Raw genomic sequence first — 17,037 nt, 5'->3', positions numbered from 1 at the left:
GTGGCACATGGGGTAGCTTCAGAACAAAGTGTGGCATCATAAAAAATATGGAAGTGCTTGAAAGTCTGTTGAATTTTACTCAAGTCGAGCATACTTGGAACTGATGGTGTCTGACAGCAGTAACTTGGCACTCTGCATGCACTGGTGTGCTTTATGAAGCCTGAAGTGCCTCATCGTATTCAGCTGTATGCTCACATGGAAAAGGCAGTGGTCCCAGTCTGGGGGGGTGGGAACACATTAAGGGCTTTTCCAGTGGGGTGCTGCAGGCTGTGACTGAGCAAGCTACTTAGCTATATTTCTGCCTATAAGCAGATAAATTGCGCTGGGCGCAGGCACACTTGTCGCCCGCCAGTGGAGGTTGAAGGATCTGGCACTGACCATGTATTTGCCTGAGTTGGGGCCTCCATGAACAGGACAGCCAAATCGGTGTCAGCGTTGGGATCTTCTGTTCCTCATCCCTTGACTCTTTCCTCTGCCTTGAGCACAGCTCAACCGCAGCGTTGGTGCAGCTTTGTGTCAGAAGGCCGTGGAACAATATCTGCACATAGTGGGCGCGAATGTCATTTTGGTCCAAGGATTTTCTGTCTTAGCCTTGAAGCACATGCAGAAGATAGGTGGTGGCTTAGAATTCAGGGCAGTGATATAACCGCAGTGACGTTGATGTAGCCTTTTTACAGGTACCTTTCAATGCAGGGGCATAGAGTCAGTAACAGAAGTTACATGCTGCCATGAAATGTTACAGTAAATGGGGAGCAAAGATGGGTGTGGGTGGGACAAGGAGAGACACCAAAACCTTTTAGTGGTAGTGTGGAGAGCACGTTTGTGGCTTAGGCTTCTTGGGTACCCCATCAGCAGAAGTTGGGTTTGGGAGTTCATATTCAGCCCTGGAACAGTGAAGAAAGTGACTTTGGAGGAGATTTCCGCAAGATGCACGTGGGGATAAGCATCTGAGGAGGTGGCTGTATAGTGTAGCTGAGAGCGAGCAGATCAGCACCACAAGAGGTGAAGGACAGGTGGCTGTAAACAGGTAATGAATAATAGCACAAACTGCCTATTGTTTGCACATAAGTGGGGCTCTGGCTAAAGTGGGCTGTTTGCGCTCTGGATTGTATGAAGACTTCTGATTCATGGAACGTAGAGCTAGAACACCGAATCCTTGAAATTTGAAATAGAAAACTAAAAGTTCATGCAGCCAATGACTGAAAGACTTGTCCTATCAAACTTTATTTTGAGTGACCTTTTTTCTAAACTGAAAATTGAACTGAAACATGTTCAACATTTATTTTCAAGGAAAGGCAGCTGTAAGGAGGAGGAGGTCATACGAAGTATTAGAGATTTGGGGCTTTTTTTTAATTTTTATGTAACTTGCAAAGATGCCTCAGGACTACCTGTGGCTTGTAACAGAAATTAGTAAACGCTGTGGTAGTTGGTGCTTGGAGGTTTTCAGAAATACTTCTGCACTTGCAGTGGCATCGCGTGCCATGTTGGCACCTCACTGCGCTGCCTCAGCACCCGGCTGTGCATCACTGCTCGCCGTATCCTTGCTAGGTTTCTGCCTCTGCTATCAGCATGTCAGACCTCTGTCATGCTGACGGTCTCCATTGCCTGGGCATCACCGCTGCCCATCTGTGTCCCCATCCCTGAGCTCCTGTGGGGTTGTCCTCCCTGGGAGCGTCTAGGCTCTGCAGGGAGGAAAAATAAAACACAGGGTTATAATAATAAAATAAAGCTCAGCAGCGCCCTTCAGCTGCTCGGGTCTCTCCCAGGTTTCAGCCTGGGCATCTTCTGCTCTGCAGCCGTAGAAAACTCCCTGGTTTGCGGATTCAAATCTTGTTTTCATCTCTGCAGTGTAACTCCTGGTTCTTGTTGGTGTCCCCCCACCACCCCCCAAATCCAGGAGGGATGAGGGAATTCAGGTAATTTGGGAGTCTGTTTGCAGTGCCCAGTGTTGGCTCTTTGGCACCTCTGACAGGAGCCGGGTCATCCCAGGACCCCTGATAGTCAATGGGCAGGGAGGTGCCTCTGGAGGTGCTTGCACAGAGAACGGAGTTAAATTTGGGTGATCCGGACTGCAAGGAGAGGAGAGCCTCTCCGCTGTCACTGAAGGGGCTGGGCTTGGGGGCACGTTCTTGGATGTGGTGGCCCCTTGCCAAGGCCTCCCTGTGCCAGGGCGACGCCGTGTCACCCTCCACCGCTGCACACGTGTCCCTTGGGAGTGGGTGAGATGACCGCTTGCGACGTCCCCCCGTCCGCCTAGGGAAGGAGGTGGTTCAAGGTAATTCGCATGGTGTGAGCTACCTATAATGCTGCATTTTGGTTCCCCCCTTTCAGGTGTTGAAGAAAGGGAGAAGTTTCATTGGCTTTACCTTTTGGTGTTACCTTTCCCCACAGTCTGATAAAATCCTCTGAAAAAAAACTGCGAGGGCCGTATGTCTGCTATACGTGCAAATATACCGCAGCAGGAAAAATAAAGTGCAATGGACTGAAAAACATGCCTTATAAAAGAACCAATGGGGAGCACGATGCCAAATGAAGTACCTCATATAAGTAGCTCATATAACAAAGAAATCAAGAGCTATTTATTATGTTTGAAACCATGTCAATCAAAGCTTACCTTTTGTCTCCTTTTCCTGTACACAGCTTTTAAAATTTATATTTGATTCTTTCCTTTCTTCTTCGGCACTCTTAGAAATAAGTTCTATTAGAATTTCACTGCTGAGGTGTTTTATGCTGTACTGTCATTTATTCCCCATGCATGCTGTTGGCTCATTCAAGGATTCTTAGGAGAAAGCGGAATGGGTGTTCGACACTGCTGTTCATCTGCTTTTGTTTTTATGAATGAGTCTCCTGTCTGAATGCACACAGGCTTTGTGACTGCCTGGTGTATGAGGGCTTCTAAAATTTCAGGCTTTTTAGAGTCAGTACTTTACCTTATTTGGGAAAATTTAAAAGTCGTCTGGCTCTTAAAAATATCGGTTACTAGCCAAGATTAAAGAAGTGGAGGATAGTGGGGCCCAGGGTTTGGCTTACTCTCTAATAGATGGTGGTGTTTTCCCCTTTGTGTACTGTACCTCCTGCAAACACCACGTGTCTTCTACATCTTGAATAAATGTTGTTATACAGCATTGAAAAAAAAGTGAGCTAGTGCAAGTATCTCGTATTGATTCACTGCTCTACAAATGTTCAACCTTTAACAGTGCGGAATTACAAAGTATTATCATCCTCAGATTGACTCAGGTAGTGCTATTTTTATTTAATCTGTATTAAGGTATCATTGCGAATCTTTGCTCTTGCAGCATGGGGGTAATACGATTTACTATTTTTAGAAAAAAATCAACATGGCTGTACAAATCCTGTCTGTACCAAGAGCTGCAACGATTAGTCGTGAGCTCCACGCTTCTTTTTTTCGCTTCCTCTACAGTGGGTCATTAAACTTCTTAATTTCTGTGTTGCCTCGATGATGTTGGCCAGGCTTGGAATAAAATACGAGTGCATTTTGGCTTATGGTCAGGAACTTTCTGCCCGTTGGGAAACGCTTCAGGTTAAGCTCTTCCCCAGCCCTGCATGGCGCTCAGGTCGGCCCTGCTGCTCCTGGTGGGAAACGCCAGAATTTTGCAAGGATTCACTCCCCTCCTGTCGGTCACCCTACAACGGCTTGTAGCCCCGATACAGCAAAAATCGGTGTATGCCCCGGCGCTGAGGTCGGCCCGGGAGGTGCCCTGAGAGCTGTCTGCAAACTGTGCGTGGGTCTGGCGGGCGTCGCGTGGGATCCGCTGCGGGTGAGCCCAGCCACAGGGCGCCCCGAGCATGGCGCACAGCACATGGGGACCGCCGCCTGCTCAAACTGGGGGGGGGAAAAGCATAGCTTTTGCTGTAAGGAGAAGGCAATATGTTGGACAGAGTATTGCTGAAATGCGGCTGATATTTACACGCTGAAGTGGATTAAAATTAGTCTGCTTTGCAAAGGGTCTCAGGGCTTGGAGGACCGGTGAGAAGTCACCGCTGAAAACCAAGCTGCTTTTGCTGTAGCCCTGAGTGCACCCAAAGCTACTGTGCTCCTGAGCAGGGCTGTCTCTAGTCTGGTCCTTCCATCTGTGAGTATAAACACACACAAAATATATACAGGACCTCAGACCTTGTAAAAAATCTAAGCAAGCTTTTCCAGCTCCTTCCATCCTCCATTTAATGATGAGCATTACAGCTTTCCCTTTAACTGCCAGGTATACAGAAGTGTCTGTCTTTCCATTCACCTTTTGCAGTCTGCTTTACACAGGGGGAAAAAAAATCAGCCCTGGTGGCTGCAGGACTCCGAAGTTAAGCATGGGCCATGCAGCATTGCCCTTATAAGGTGAGTTTAGTAGTTGTAGCTTGAGAAGATGCTGTAGGTCTCCCAGTGTAGTGCTGCAGCTGGCTTTCTCCAAAGCCTCTCAGTCCTATTCCCTGCTCACCACAAGCTGTTGAATCAAATGATTTCTGCATGTGATGAAATCTGGTCTCGGTTATGCGATTCAGGGTAGATGAACATAAATTGTCAGTTTTGCTGTAATAAAACCCGTGAATGATTTTGACCTGGGATGCATGCTAGGTTTCGGAGGTGCCAGGCTTGAAGGCAAGAAAAAACTGTCCCCAAGTTCTAAACATTAATTGAAAGCCTTTTTGAAGAAAGACTTAAAAAAAAAGAAAAAAAAAAAGTATTCTGAAGTTTTGACCCATCTAATGCATTTGTTTCTTTAAAAAGAACAACAAAACCCCCTTCGCTGCACTGCTTTTTTGTACTTATGTCTAATGTGTATTTTTTAACTGTTTTTAAATGTTTCAACAGCAAAGTTAGCCATTCAGCCAGCCAGCTGTGCGCAGACTTACAGGTCTCAGCAATTCGCTGCAGCCCCGTGGCTGCATCCCTGCTGCAGCCGGGGGCTTGGGCTCCGTTGCCTTGTAAATGGTTTGCTGTGGTTTTTGTTTTGTTTTCCGAACGCCAAGCGTTTCCTCTGCATTTGCAGTTGGATCCACGCATCTCTCTTCTCCTGCAGGAGGTTCTGGTGAAATCCAGCTCATCCATCATCGGGTGCAAGTTGGTTGTGCCTGTGTACAGACCGTGTTTCTTTGCATGAGAGGTGTGTGGGTTAAGCTGGGCAGCTTTGTTTCCGTTTCCCTAAGCATTTGGGATTTATAAATACTGTCGATGGGTTACCAAGAAATCTTGTTTCTTAGCAGTCAAAATCCTAACCTATTTTTGAAAGCTTTCCTGGCTATAACTACTTCATTTGAGGGATTGACTCTGCCTGTTTCCAAGTTAGCTGTCGGCACTGGTGCGATTCCTACTGTGGATGCGGCTGTGCCAGCGTGTCAGTCCTTATGCTTGCTCCATTGCGGGAAACCACTCTAGATTGACAGGGAAAACAAATATGGTTGTCCGTCTCCTTTTCTAGGTTTTGTTGTTGTTATCAGTGAATCGGAAGTGGATTAAAATGTGGAGTTTTCCTTTCACAAAAAAAGAAAAAATTGAATTTGATCTTTGTCTAATTGGGGGGAGAAAATAACCTGACATTTTCTCAAATAAGATATCAGAAAAACCCATGTAGAAAAATGAGAATTTCTGTAATTTATGCAAGAAACTTCATTTTAGAGGATTTACCATCAATAGATTATTTTATGACATGTCAGTATGAAGGCATGTATTAAGGGATGTGTATCATGTTTCATTTCTTGTTATGTACCATTACTACCTGCATGTCAGAATGACTGAATTATTGTGTTCTAATTATTTATATTGGAATCATTAAGCTAATTTGTTTTTAAGTCTTTCTAGGTCAAAAAAAATCTCTCTGATTTGTAATGAAATATTCTAACTCTGCAACAAGCAGTACGATTAATAATGTTTATATAAGAGTGTGAAAATACAGAACTTCAGGATTCAAAACCTTGAACAGATTAGTTTCAGAATATACTATGGTTACCTTCATTGAGGCTTGCATATGTTTTTTAAATATGTTGAATTTGAGGAAAAGAGCTTTTTCCTTTAGTTTTCCTTGGCTTTTGGTTTTGGATTTTCTTTTTTTTCCTCAAGTTTGACCAAATATATTTGACAAGCTCTGCTCCTTGCTCGGATTCTCAAGTGAGAGGACTGAATTGTCACTGTTCACCACTGTACTCAGGAGATAATTTACCTGCAAAATGGCGCCTGAACTGAGGTTTGAGAGGTGATGGAAAATACAGATGCTTTAAAGCAGGAATCTACTGAACGTTAGATTTTGTCAAGTACTTGAGAAATTACTTGTGATTGTCCCCTTGAATCAGTGTGCTTTTAAAAATTGTATGTTGGGTCTCTAAGGAGAAGAATTCAGTTTTCTAGGCTGCTGGGTTCTTCCGCTGTCTCTATGTGACCCCCCCAGTCGGTGGCTCTGCCCAGGGTCCCGGGCGCCTCACAGCACGGCGTGAGCACGGCAACGTCCACCTCCGCAGGACGATCAATCCCTCCGTATCGCGGTGGGATTCAGGGTTTATTATGCATACATGCAAGTCGAAACCTGCAAGAAGTGGTTTAATAATGGCAATGCCAAGCCATGCCTGAGTACAATGATGAGACAGGATGCTTCCATAAATCTAAGGTTTAGGGATGACAGTTATGATGCATGGCACTGGGAGAATGTGAAACTGCAGTCATTAAACAAAAATGGGCTTTTAAACTAATGGCAGCTGCCTAAACAGTTTTGCAGTGAAGCAGATTCCCTTAGGCTACAATTCTTCAAATTATACAGGTCCTATTGACTTTTAAAAACAGGGAAATATTTTGTTTTGGTGCTGTAGCCCTGCTTTTATATTCATTCCAAAGGTCAGACTACTACATTTTTGCTAGGCTTTAAGTTGGAGATGTTAGAAAATGATGGATGGCAGTGTTTCTAGATAATTCGTTTATCATAATTCCCCTGAATTTAGCCACCTGCAATACCAAGTATTCATGTGTTGTTCCTAGATGGGTTTTCAAGCCAGCATGGGTGCACTTTTCTCCTTCCAAGCTCGGATGTGCTTAAATGGGTAGGGAGTTCTGTGCAATGTTTCTGTTATACAGAATTGTATCCAAATATCTCCATCAAAACCTCTTGGATGTTCCAACTCCTGCTGTTTTAAAATGATACACAGTAAAACAGCATGTTGCCTTGTCTCCTTTGAAGCCATCAATCACAAGATAAAATGGGAGGTGTCAGGATGAATGATCTGCCTCTTCCTTAGTGCCAGAGAGACCCTGATGAACACGGGCTACCTGTGCTCTGAAGTGCCCTGGCCAATTCCTTGAAGAGGCATTTCAAGACAATTTGCAGGTTGCAGAGGGCTGTTCATTCGCGCACCCCTTTATCAACTGCCTGCATTCACATCTTGCACTAACTTGTTCTTCTTCCCCTGTCCAGACTTCGGCTTGTCTTGAAAATATTGTTTTACGTCTGTCTCCACCCCTCCTCCTCTCCCCTACCCCGTAAGCTTTATCAGAACATGTCATCCTTTTATTTTTTCCTTTTATTACAAGGAACAGTGGAGAGGACAGAATAACCCTGAGTGTGAAAGGATGCTGAGCAGCAGAGATCTTTTTTTTTTTTTTTTTTTTTTTTTTTTAGTGAAATTGTCTAGGTGAAATACAGCATGATGGTAGCTCTGTATCATAAGGTGTTTTGGTGGTCCTGCCATTGTGATGTCTCAGCTGGGATTCCTGGCACATACACGGCAAGATAAGCAAGCCCTCTTTTCCCAGGAAGGAGCAGCTGGAGCACTGGGAAGCCAGGTTACCTTCCTGAGCCTACACACGTGATGGCACATGATGCCTTCTAGTCCTCAGGACATCATCTGTCAGAGGAAGATGCAGAGCACCTCAATGGAAATTGGCTTCGAATAGACCAAGTGAGGGCCTCCGAGAAATAGCAGAGTGTGTCTAATACAGCCTGTCTTCAGGATGTTGCTTAAAGGCGGGGGAAAGCCTACTTATCTCAGCTGGCTGCCAAACAGCTCCGGACAGGTCTTGCTGCCTTCGTTACTTCTTGCATAATACTGGCTGGGAATGGGCAGGAGGTCTCCCACAGACTTCCTGAAGTGAACTATAATGTTCTTGTAGTATTGCCGTAGGTGTCGTTTATGGTGCCATCATGTCTAGATATTCCCAACTGAGATTGGACTTTGTTATGCTGGAAAGTGGAAGTGGAGATAACAAGAGCTTACCATGGAAATAATAATGTCAGATGGTGTGAAGAAGAAAGTAATTTGAACTTTTAACAATGGGGAAACTGCTGTCTTAATTCAGCCTTGGTCTCCTATAGGCCTGGGTTTATAGCTTTCTTGCCCTAGCCTTGCTTGCTGAGTAATTCTGATTGATTTTTAAGCACACAGTTCCGTTGAAGTGTGTGTGAATTCCATTATGACCAGTCATATTTCATTTTGAAGCCCTCCATGTCATGAACTGACAGTTTGAAGTTGAATGTTGTAATGCTCTCTAGTTTTTGCAGGAGCCCTGCAAAGCTCCTAGACTCAGCAGAAGTTGGAAAGCATAGACAGCGAGCATACTGGGGACCTTCTGTGAAATCCGGGGCATTGAATGCAGGTTTCAGAATCTGATGAACTGTCTTCCTAATTCCATCTGCAATCCTAGCTCTCTGCAGGTTTTGGCTGTCCAGTGAGACTCGGATAATGCACAGGTAGTTCCATCACTTCGGAATTGTCCTTTGCTTCCTTAGTCTGTCCTAACCAAAAATGGGTTTCCTGTGGGTCGTTTTCTGTGGAAGGAGAGAGCTGTCTAACTACTGTGATTTAAGCAATATTTTCTCATTCCTGGGGAGTACATTTGAGTCTGGAGAGGAAATGCAAGAAGAGAGGTTGGGTTAGATATAACATGAACATTTGAACAGATGGCTGACCTCTGTAACACCAAGAACCATTTCATTTCAGAAATTTACAGGCTGTTTTTTAAGTTTGTCACACTCTCCACAACCATCTGAGTATAGGTACACGATACAATTTATTAGCTTACCACAAGGCTTTATTGATTGATTTCCCCACTGTTTGAATTGCTGAGCTTTAGGTGGAATATGCAAAATTCAAAAAAACGGCATGTTCATGTGGCAGGAACATCGATGCTATCAACTCCATTTGTGCAAACTTTCCTAAAACACTTGGAGGCTGAGGGAGCAGGTTAGCGGGGATGCCCCTGGCTATGCTGCTAATCTTCAGGGGAGCTGCACAAGTGGGTTCTGAGCTCTACATGGCATGAAGAGAGAAGTGACGCCAGACACTCACATTCCCCTATTCCACCTTTCTCCAAAAAGCTATACTGTGTGTGCCTGATTGATGGTAAAGGAAAAGTACTTTTTGGAGCAAATTGTTTCAAGCTGTGGCAGATTCTCTGTCATCTGGAGGCTTTTAAATCAGGGTTACATATCATTTAAAAATATATGTGGTAGGCCAAACAGGAGTACTGGTACAGAAACTCTTGTAGAAGCTCTTTGAGTTGTGAGGTATCAGACTAGATTGGTTATTCTCAAATTAACTCTTTCTGTGTCTGCGTGCGAGATCACAGCAAATCCCCAGGGCCGCAATTTGCCAGCTAGTTGGCAACTTGGAAGAGCGGGTTTCTGCATGGTGGCCTCACATGAAGTCCTTGGCGCCGTCCAAGAGAACTGCTGGGATGAATGATGCTGAGAGTCGGAGACATCGGTCTAGAGGGGTGATGTCTGCGAAATGCTCCGAAATTGTCTTTGTAAGGTGCGCCCCACGCTAGTCAATCGAAAAGTGAATGAAAGAAAAAAATCTGCCTGGGTGCAGCACGTATTTGTTTTATGGTAGTCTGGCTTATCACTACGGTTGGCTTTTGTTAATTACTGCGAATGCTTCTGCAGGCTGTGCAGTTGCTGAAATGGAGAGTAGCTGGCCCTGAGTCAGTGAAGAGGCTTTTATCGGAGCCACTCCGAGACAGGCCATCTGCGAGATTTTTTTTTCCTTGTTCATCTTCTGTAAATAAAAACTTGACGCTGTGAGAATGTCTGTTCTTTCCTATTGCTTCACTCCGCCAAACTTGCCATTTTCTGACAAACTGTTTTAGAAAGATATATTTGGCAAACGGCTGTTTACTTCATTCTTCTGCTACCACTGTTGCTTGTCCATGAAATGCGAATCTGTGTGCAAGTTTAGTTGTCGCACAGATCAGAGAATTCTTTAAATCACAGTTGCTTTCTACTATTTTTTAAATTTTTTTTAGCTCCTTTTTCTCTCATAATGGAGGAACTGCAACACTTTGTGTGTGAAGAAGGCAGCTCCAAGACGTACAAAGCTGGCAGCTATTAGAAGCTGGAACAGCTGCACAGTCAAGTTTCCTCGCTTACCCCAGGAGTTTGAGCTTTCCACACTCTTAGCATTACATAGCTATAACAAAGAGAGTATAATGGGGATTAGATTTGCAGGGGTAAGTTTATTATGTCTGCAGAAAGCTTCTACTAAGGAGCAGTGACCCACGTTGGGTCCCTGAGCGCTGCTGGCACAGGTGCTGAGCCAGGGAGGGAAACTCCTCTGTAATTACTTTCAGCAAGATTGGTTTATCAGGAGGACTTGGTAGACTTAGGGTTTTTTGAAGAAAAGTGATTTCCTTGGACGAGGTGCCTTCTCTGAAGCAAATTTACCTCTGTGGTGCCATATGATTTGTTTTGTTTTACACTCTCAGCAGAATGTTTCTTTTCCATGGTAAATTACTGCTCCTCCATGACGGCGCTCTGTGCAAAGCTGTTCTGCTCGCGCTTCTCAAATCAGGGGGGGATAAGGAAGAGTCCCTCAATGACATGCGGTGCTACAGGGTGTTTTTTAGACTGACAAATTTAAGACTGCCCCTGCTGAAGTGAGCTGCGGCAAAGCTAGCATGCTTTGCACACAGTTACTGCAATACAAAACAACATTGGCTACCATAGCCTAGCAATGGATTTTTATGGAAGAATGTGGAGCACAGGGACTATAGATATAAAAGGAAATGCAATTATAAAAGAAAAAGAGCAAACAGTTGTTTATAATCTATAAAAATTGATACTCGTTGCCCTCAGGTTTCCCTTCCTTGCCTTAAGGTTTTCTCATTAGAAGCAGTTTCTGTAAATACCATCTCTTTTCTTTACCTTGGAGAGATCTCAAATTGCTGGGCCAGAATTGCTGTCTGCGTAATCAATAAACTTTAGTCTACATGACTTTTTTTTTTCCTTGTAGTTGGTAGTCAAGATAACATGTCCAAAGCAAATGTAAAATGAGACTTAAATTCAGCTTGACTCACTCACTTTATACTCTTCTCATAATTTTGCAAAATGAATATTCCAAAACAATTATATTCAGTGCTAAGTGGGGAATAAATGATTAATCTGATAGAAGTCAGCCAGTACAGTAGTGTCTTTGAAAAAAATTTTGAGCCTTTTCCCCACTGTTCTTTCCCTACAAGAATGGTTTAAAGATAAGACACTGACAATAAAATTGTGATTTGTAGCTTGGCCCTCTTTCAGTCTACTCCTTTTCTTTGGTGGTGTGATTTTGCCTTATGCTGAAAGGCATCTAATGAAAGGGAGGTCTTAGACCTTGGATATGAAGTCTGCCCTGAGCCAGAAGAACATTCAATCTTCTGTTTCATTTTAGGTGTGCGCTTAGATTGTCATCAGGTCAGCTGGATTTATTCATACATTTAGGTGCATGCTAAATCTGGGTGAAAAAAGATGCTTGAGAGCTTTTGTTGATCTAAGGTAACAAGTGCTGCTCTTTGTTAGTTGATAGCATCATGCAGAGCATGTGAAAATATTAATTGATCATCTTTTTACTGCCTGGAGCAGTCCTCGTAATGGGCATACCTGTTTAAGCCCTGACTTTGTTTTCAGAAGCTGCCTCTAGTTTTGCCTACGTGCTGCAGAGGGAGAACTTCCCAGCACTTAGTTAAGCAGCTGTCTGATTTGAAGATGAAATTAGGAAGATGACTAAACGCTTTAAAATGCAATGATTTGTGAAAGAAAAAGCAAGACAGAGCTGAAAGACTGCAGAAAAGATTTCACTTTGGTTTCTTATGCATTTTGTAAACTTGTGCATTTTTAACATTATTGCGGCTCCAAGTCACAGCGCTACGTACAGCATTGCATTGACGCAACTGATTCAGAAAACATCCTCTGGTGTCTGTTGGTACTGTGGACTTTTGTATGTGCTAGTTCTGTTTTTAATTGTCTTTCTCTTTGAGGAGGCATCCTCAGAGTATTTCCTCCGGTTAGAGGTTAACCTGGTTTTCATTATTCTGAATAGCAGCAGTACATTAGGTTGCACGCCCGGCTGAGCAGGCTCTCCGCTCGTGAGTAGCAGTGGAGCTGGGCACAAGTCAGGAGTTACTCATGTAATGTCTTATGCTTAAGTTATTCTGGTTACAGTTATTCCAGCAACAGCCATCTTTCCCTTGGTAAGCTGGGCAATGATAGCGTTGTTGTGCTGACTTATGTGATGGGAATTCTGTTGTTGCACAGCCACTCACAAGCGGCAGATGCAAAGCCAATTACTGCAGGTATAGTTGAATGCTGGCGTGATGCAGCTACAAACCCAATCACACCCATGCCATCTGAAGTGGTAGCGCTCATTACATAGAAATTGGTGTTGGTCTGTGAAAAAACTATGTCTCCTCATGGGGAATATTTTATCCGCCCCTAAAGGCAACCCTGTGATCTGTTAGTAACACTTTTGGTGGAGAAAAAGGTGGTATAAAAGCTGGCTCGTACTACACATTTTTTTGCAATCTTAACAAAAGGCAGCGCTCTCAGCTAAATGAATCACCTTCTTTTTTTTAATTGCATGTGGTAGAAGGAACAGTCATGACAGGCCTTATAAATGATGCAGGTTGCTTTTACTCAGGATGCTGGAGTTCGTGAATGAACTCTAGGCAGACATCTGTGCTGCATTGAGGGTATGCAGAGCAAAGCCTCTTTCTAGCCTTAATATATTTGCTACCAAATTTTAACAGAGAAATGTGAGGGAGATAGCTTCCACTCAGCAGCAGATAGGATCGTTTTGGTATCGCTTTGGTGCCTGTTCCAAAATGTATCGAATTAGCACTCTTTAAAGATAACCAGCCTTCCCTTCTCCAAACCTCCAGGTGTGGGAGCCTGTGCTGCAGCTCCTACCAAACGAGATAAAACAGCAGTGATCTTCTGGTGAGATCAGAAAGTGGATTTGAACGTACTGAAGGAGAGGACCAAGAGCAATTTTGTCCGTGGGTGCTGAGGAATGAAACAACAGGGGACAATTAACCTCATTTAGTCTTATATTTAAGACAGTTTTCTCCATGCATCATGAGACTCTTTCATCATCCTGTCACTTAAGTTTCTCTTTGAGCTGATGGTGGTCACCATGTTTAAGAATACAGAGGCTGCATTGATTGGGAAGTCCAGTTTGCTCTGTTGCAGAGAGGGACTGGTCCACTTCCAACTTGGAAAAAACAAACAAATCCGCTCTTGGGTGTTTGCTGCTACTGAAAGGCTGTTCACCTCTCTCCCTGATTAGAAACTGCTCCACTTTTAGTTTTAACTTATTCACAGGCAGCTTAGTATTTGGTTTTGGGTCAGCCCCCCCGCTTCTCCTGTGTCACCGTCCTAATGCATTTATAGCAAAAGCTCCTCTCCCTCCTTATGCCTTAATTTTGTTAAGCTGAATCAGCCAAGTCCTGCTAAGTCTGCCACTTTCCTTACTCTCCTTTTTTTACTTGTATGACTGAAGAACATTCTAATCTTCATTCTTTATTTTTATGTGTGTGATCTAATTCTGCTTGACTTGAGCAATTCCACTTTGCTTGCTGACCTCCGTGACACAGCCATCTTTGCTGAGTGGCCCTTCCTTTCCATTCCTTGTAGGCACTCTGCTTTGTCCTAATATCCCTTGTAGGTGTGGGAATCATTCCCCCAGACTTCCCCCACATTGCTTGGGGTTATAAATTCCAACTTTTTTTTTTTTTTTGTTTAAATCTTTGGCACAAAGCTTCTTGCAAGTTTGTCCTTGAGCGCTTCAGGCCAATTGATTTTCTGACTAGTTCCTTTGATTCCTCAAAGCTTATGGGAAATTGAAAATGGTAGTTTCTACGTTCCATTTCAGGGCATTCTTCTCTGTAACGCGTTGTTGCATGGTGATGATCCCATCCAAAGTTACTCTCTGTGACTGGTAACCCTGCTGCTTGCAATGTCTAAATTAGTATCACCTTTTTCTAGTTTAGCAACTGGAGGATTACATTTGTTGTCCACTGCTTCCAAGAGTATCTGTGGTCAGCTCTTAATATTATGCTCTTCAGTTTAATATATTGCGGTATTACAGTAAGATAGATACGCTAAGGGGCTTGATCTGGGGACCTCACCATCCACAACTCCGCAGGGCTGCGGCGTGGCTGCTGGCACCATGCCTGTGTCCCGAGCATCCTGTACCCGCCTGTGCCCGTGGGCCAGCTGCGACTGCTATGCTCCCAAATTTCTTATCCCTCTCATATCCTTCTCCACTTTCTGACTTTTTCATGTCCGACTTTTCCACGGTCTTGCCCTGGCTCCCAGTAGTAATGTGTTAACGCTTGATCTTGTTTCTTACTCATCATCTGTGAATTTCTAGCTAATTAGATACCATCCTATCTGACTGCTGCTATCAATGCTAATACACTCTTTGTTCTCCTAACTTTAGATGATGCCTTGTGCTTTTTCTGTCCACATTTACCAATCCCCCTATCTGTTTGTTAAAACCAGATGTGGGAATTAGCTGATTTTTCTGATTATTCTGTCCCTAGGGGACCTTTTTGCTTTTGTTTAAAACTTTTGTCAGCCGTGCCTGCTCTGAGCAGGCATATCTCATCCACTGAGAAACATCCTCTTTCTGTTCATGCCTTCTCGTGGCCGAACGTCCTAAAACTCCCCTTGCAGTATCAGTTCTTGAACCATATGGATGACATTACCATATAATGACTTTTCCTTCTTTTTTTTAGGGTCAAAAGAACACCCCTGGAGATTATGCTCAGAGGCTAGGCCTGGTCTCCCAAGGCTCTTTCTATAGCTTAGAGAGAGGTCGGCACCTCCAGGGAGCATCTAAAATAGGTTCCTGCTCTGAATTGCTTCCTAGTCTACTGCTCCCCGTTGGCAGTGAGAGCATCCTCTTCTGGGCTAAATTTAGTCCTATTCACAGGCCTTATTCATGCATGTGGTTGAGGTCTTCCTCTGCAAGTAGCCGTAGCGCATCCTGTCTTACCAGAAGGCTAAAGATAAATCTAACGGAGAATGAGGAACTTGGATACTATAATGATAAAAAAGACCAAATAAAGTGGAGTAAGGAAACAAAAAGCTGAGAACAGCACAGAGGAGACGACTGAGGCGTGCGATGGAAAAGGAGATGGAGAAGTAGAGTATGAGGGAGAAGTGAGGCCTCCAACTTGTGAGCTGTGGCCTTGTAAAGACAACTGAAGGACTTTGATGGTATAGGAACGTCTTGCAGCATCCCTCAGAGGAGGAAGAATGAGGCCAGGTTGCTGTGTTTGCAGAGACTGATTGTTTTATTTCGCATTAAGAGGATAGACACAAAATCAGATTTCCACTCTGAGTTGTATTATATTTTTAGCCCGTGATTGGATTGCAGATGCACACTGGATATTTACATTTCTGGAGGCAGGCTGTGGTGCTGTTGTCTTAACCGGGATCCAAGTTAATTTGCCGAGCTTCAAGATGGAAGCCATTCATTTCTCTATTACAAGTTCACAGGAATGCTTAATTTAATCTAGATTTTCTAGCTCGGTAGTTGGCCTATTCTAACATTCGAGCTTTTTCCTTACTTCTCCTTGTGTTTTTGTGGCGTTTTTCCCCCCTGAGCTGAATTCCTTGTGCAGAATAGAAGAAAATGAGTTTTGCAGAAGGAACCACCTGTCTGTCATTCATCCTGACTGGAAGCTCCTAAGCAACAGACGGCCTTTGCATCTTTTAAAGAAAGTTTTCTAAGAAAGGACTAAGCACAAGGCGTACCTGGTAGGGCCTCTTAGCACTGTTTCACTTGGTTTGTTGAAGCTGAAAAAATTTTGCTAGGTCCATTGTTTTTAAACTATTTAACAATTACCTTTTTATTCTAGTCTAGTACGTGTGCTGCATAAAGATGTTGTTAAACTACTGGCTTTTCCTCTGTTGCAGGAAGATAAGGATATTTGCAGGGGGAGCTTCATAATTTTCCTTAGCAACATTCAGCCACTGGTGAATTGAGTGACTTGTGATTGCATTATAGCCATTTCCTTAACAAAATTTTAAACTACGTGCCTCTTTACAATCACTTCTGCCTGGGGTTCTTAGATATGTCTGCAAACACTGTATGTATATAATTTCCGTTGCATGCAGTTGATACTGAACGAGGAGATGCAGTGCAGGCAGGTAGGGTTAGCTCACGAGCCAGCCCATTTTTTTCATTGTGGTAGGAAAAAATGATGCATCACATTTTTTGCTACTTAAGTTTCAGAATGAGTGCATTGAACCAGCTCAAGGTCAACTTTATTGTTTCTTCTGTGTTATGAATCCCCAGTCCTCCCAACAGCCAGATCTCATCCCAGAAAATACAGGAGTTGAGTGTGGAGAGGCTGGAGCCCCTGCGGCTGGGAGGCGAACGTGCCCGGCGCCACGGGCTCACCTGGGACGTTGCGCTGAGCAGCGTTGGGCAGAGACCTGGGGCGCTTAGCACAGGGATGAGCACTTGCAGTCGTGGTCCTCCATGGTTCCTGTATCACTCGTGGTCATGCAGCAGTTTAAAAACTACAAAACAGGCACTCGTGAAGCTGGTGTCCAGGAAGGCAGAGTTAACAGTATTTGGTTAACAGTACCCAGGCCAGTACCTCAGGTTAACAGACTGACCCAAACAGTAAGGGCATGATTTCTTTATTAGTATACAAGCAATGCAAGAGATGTGTAAATTCTCATCTTACTCATTTGTTTGATTAACATACTGACTCACTAGTGGGAGCATTAGTTTGTTTTCCTACTCAAGTTTATTATGTCATCCCACCTTTTGTAA

General features: G+C 43.8%; 1 protein-coding gene across 2 annotated transcripts in view; it reads left to right on the top strand.

Moving 5' to 3' along the window:
- HPCAL1 (hippocalcin like 1) overlaps positions 1-17,037 on the top strand; it is a 68,899-nt gene that overhangs the window by 18,831 nt on the left and 33,031 nt on the right. Inside the window, exon 1 of one of the 2 annotated variants that reach the window (XM_064508465.1) lies at positions 608-617. The exons of the other annotated variant lie outside the window; for it this stretch is intronic. The gene's annotated coding sequence lies outside the window, so the exon portion shown is untranslated. Of the gene's footprint in view, positions 1-607; positions 618-17,037 lie in introns of those variants that run through there. 2 annotated transcript variants of the gene reach the window in all.

This window comes from Dromaius novaehollandiae, chromosome 3 (assembly GCF_036370855.1).
Source record: "Dromaius novaehollandiae isolate bDroNov1 chromosome 3, bDroNov1.hap1, whole genome shotgun sequence".
Lineage (NCBI taxonomy): Eukaryota > Metazoa > Chordata > Aves > Casuariiformes > Dromaiidae > Dromaius > Dromaius novaehollandiae.
The sequence above is the reverse complement of the archived record's forward strand: the minus strand, read 5'-3'. Positions and strand labels throughout refer to the sequence as shown.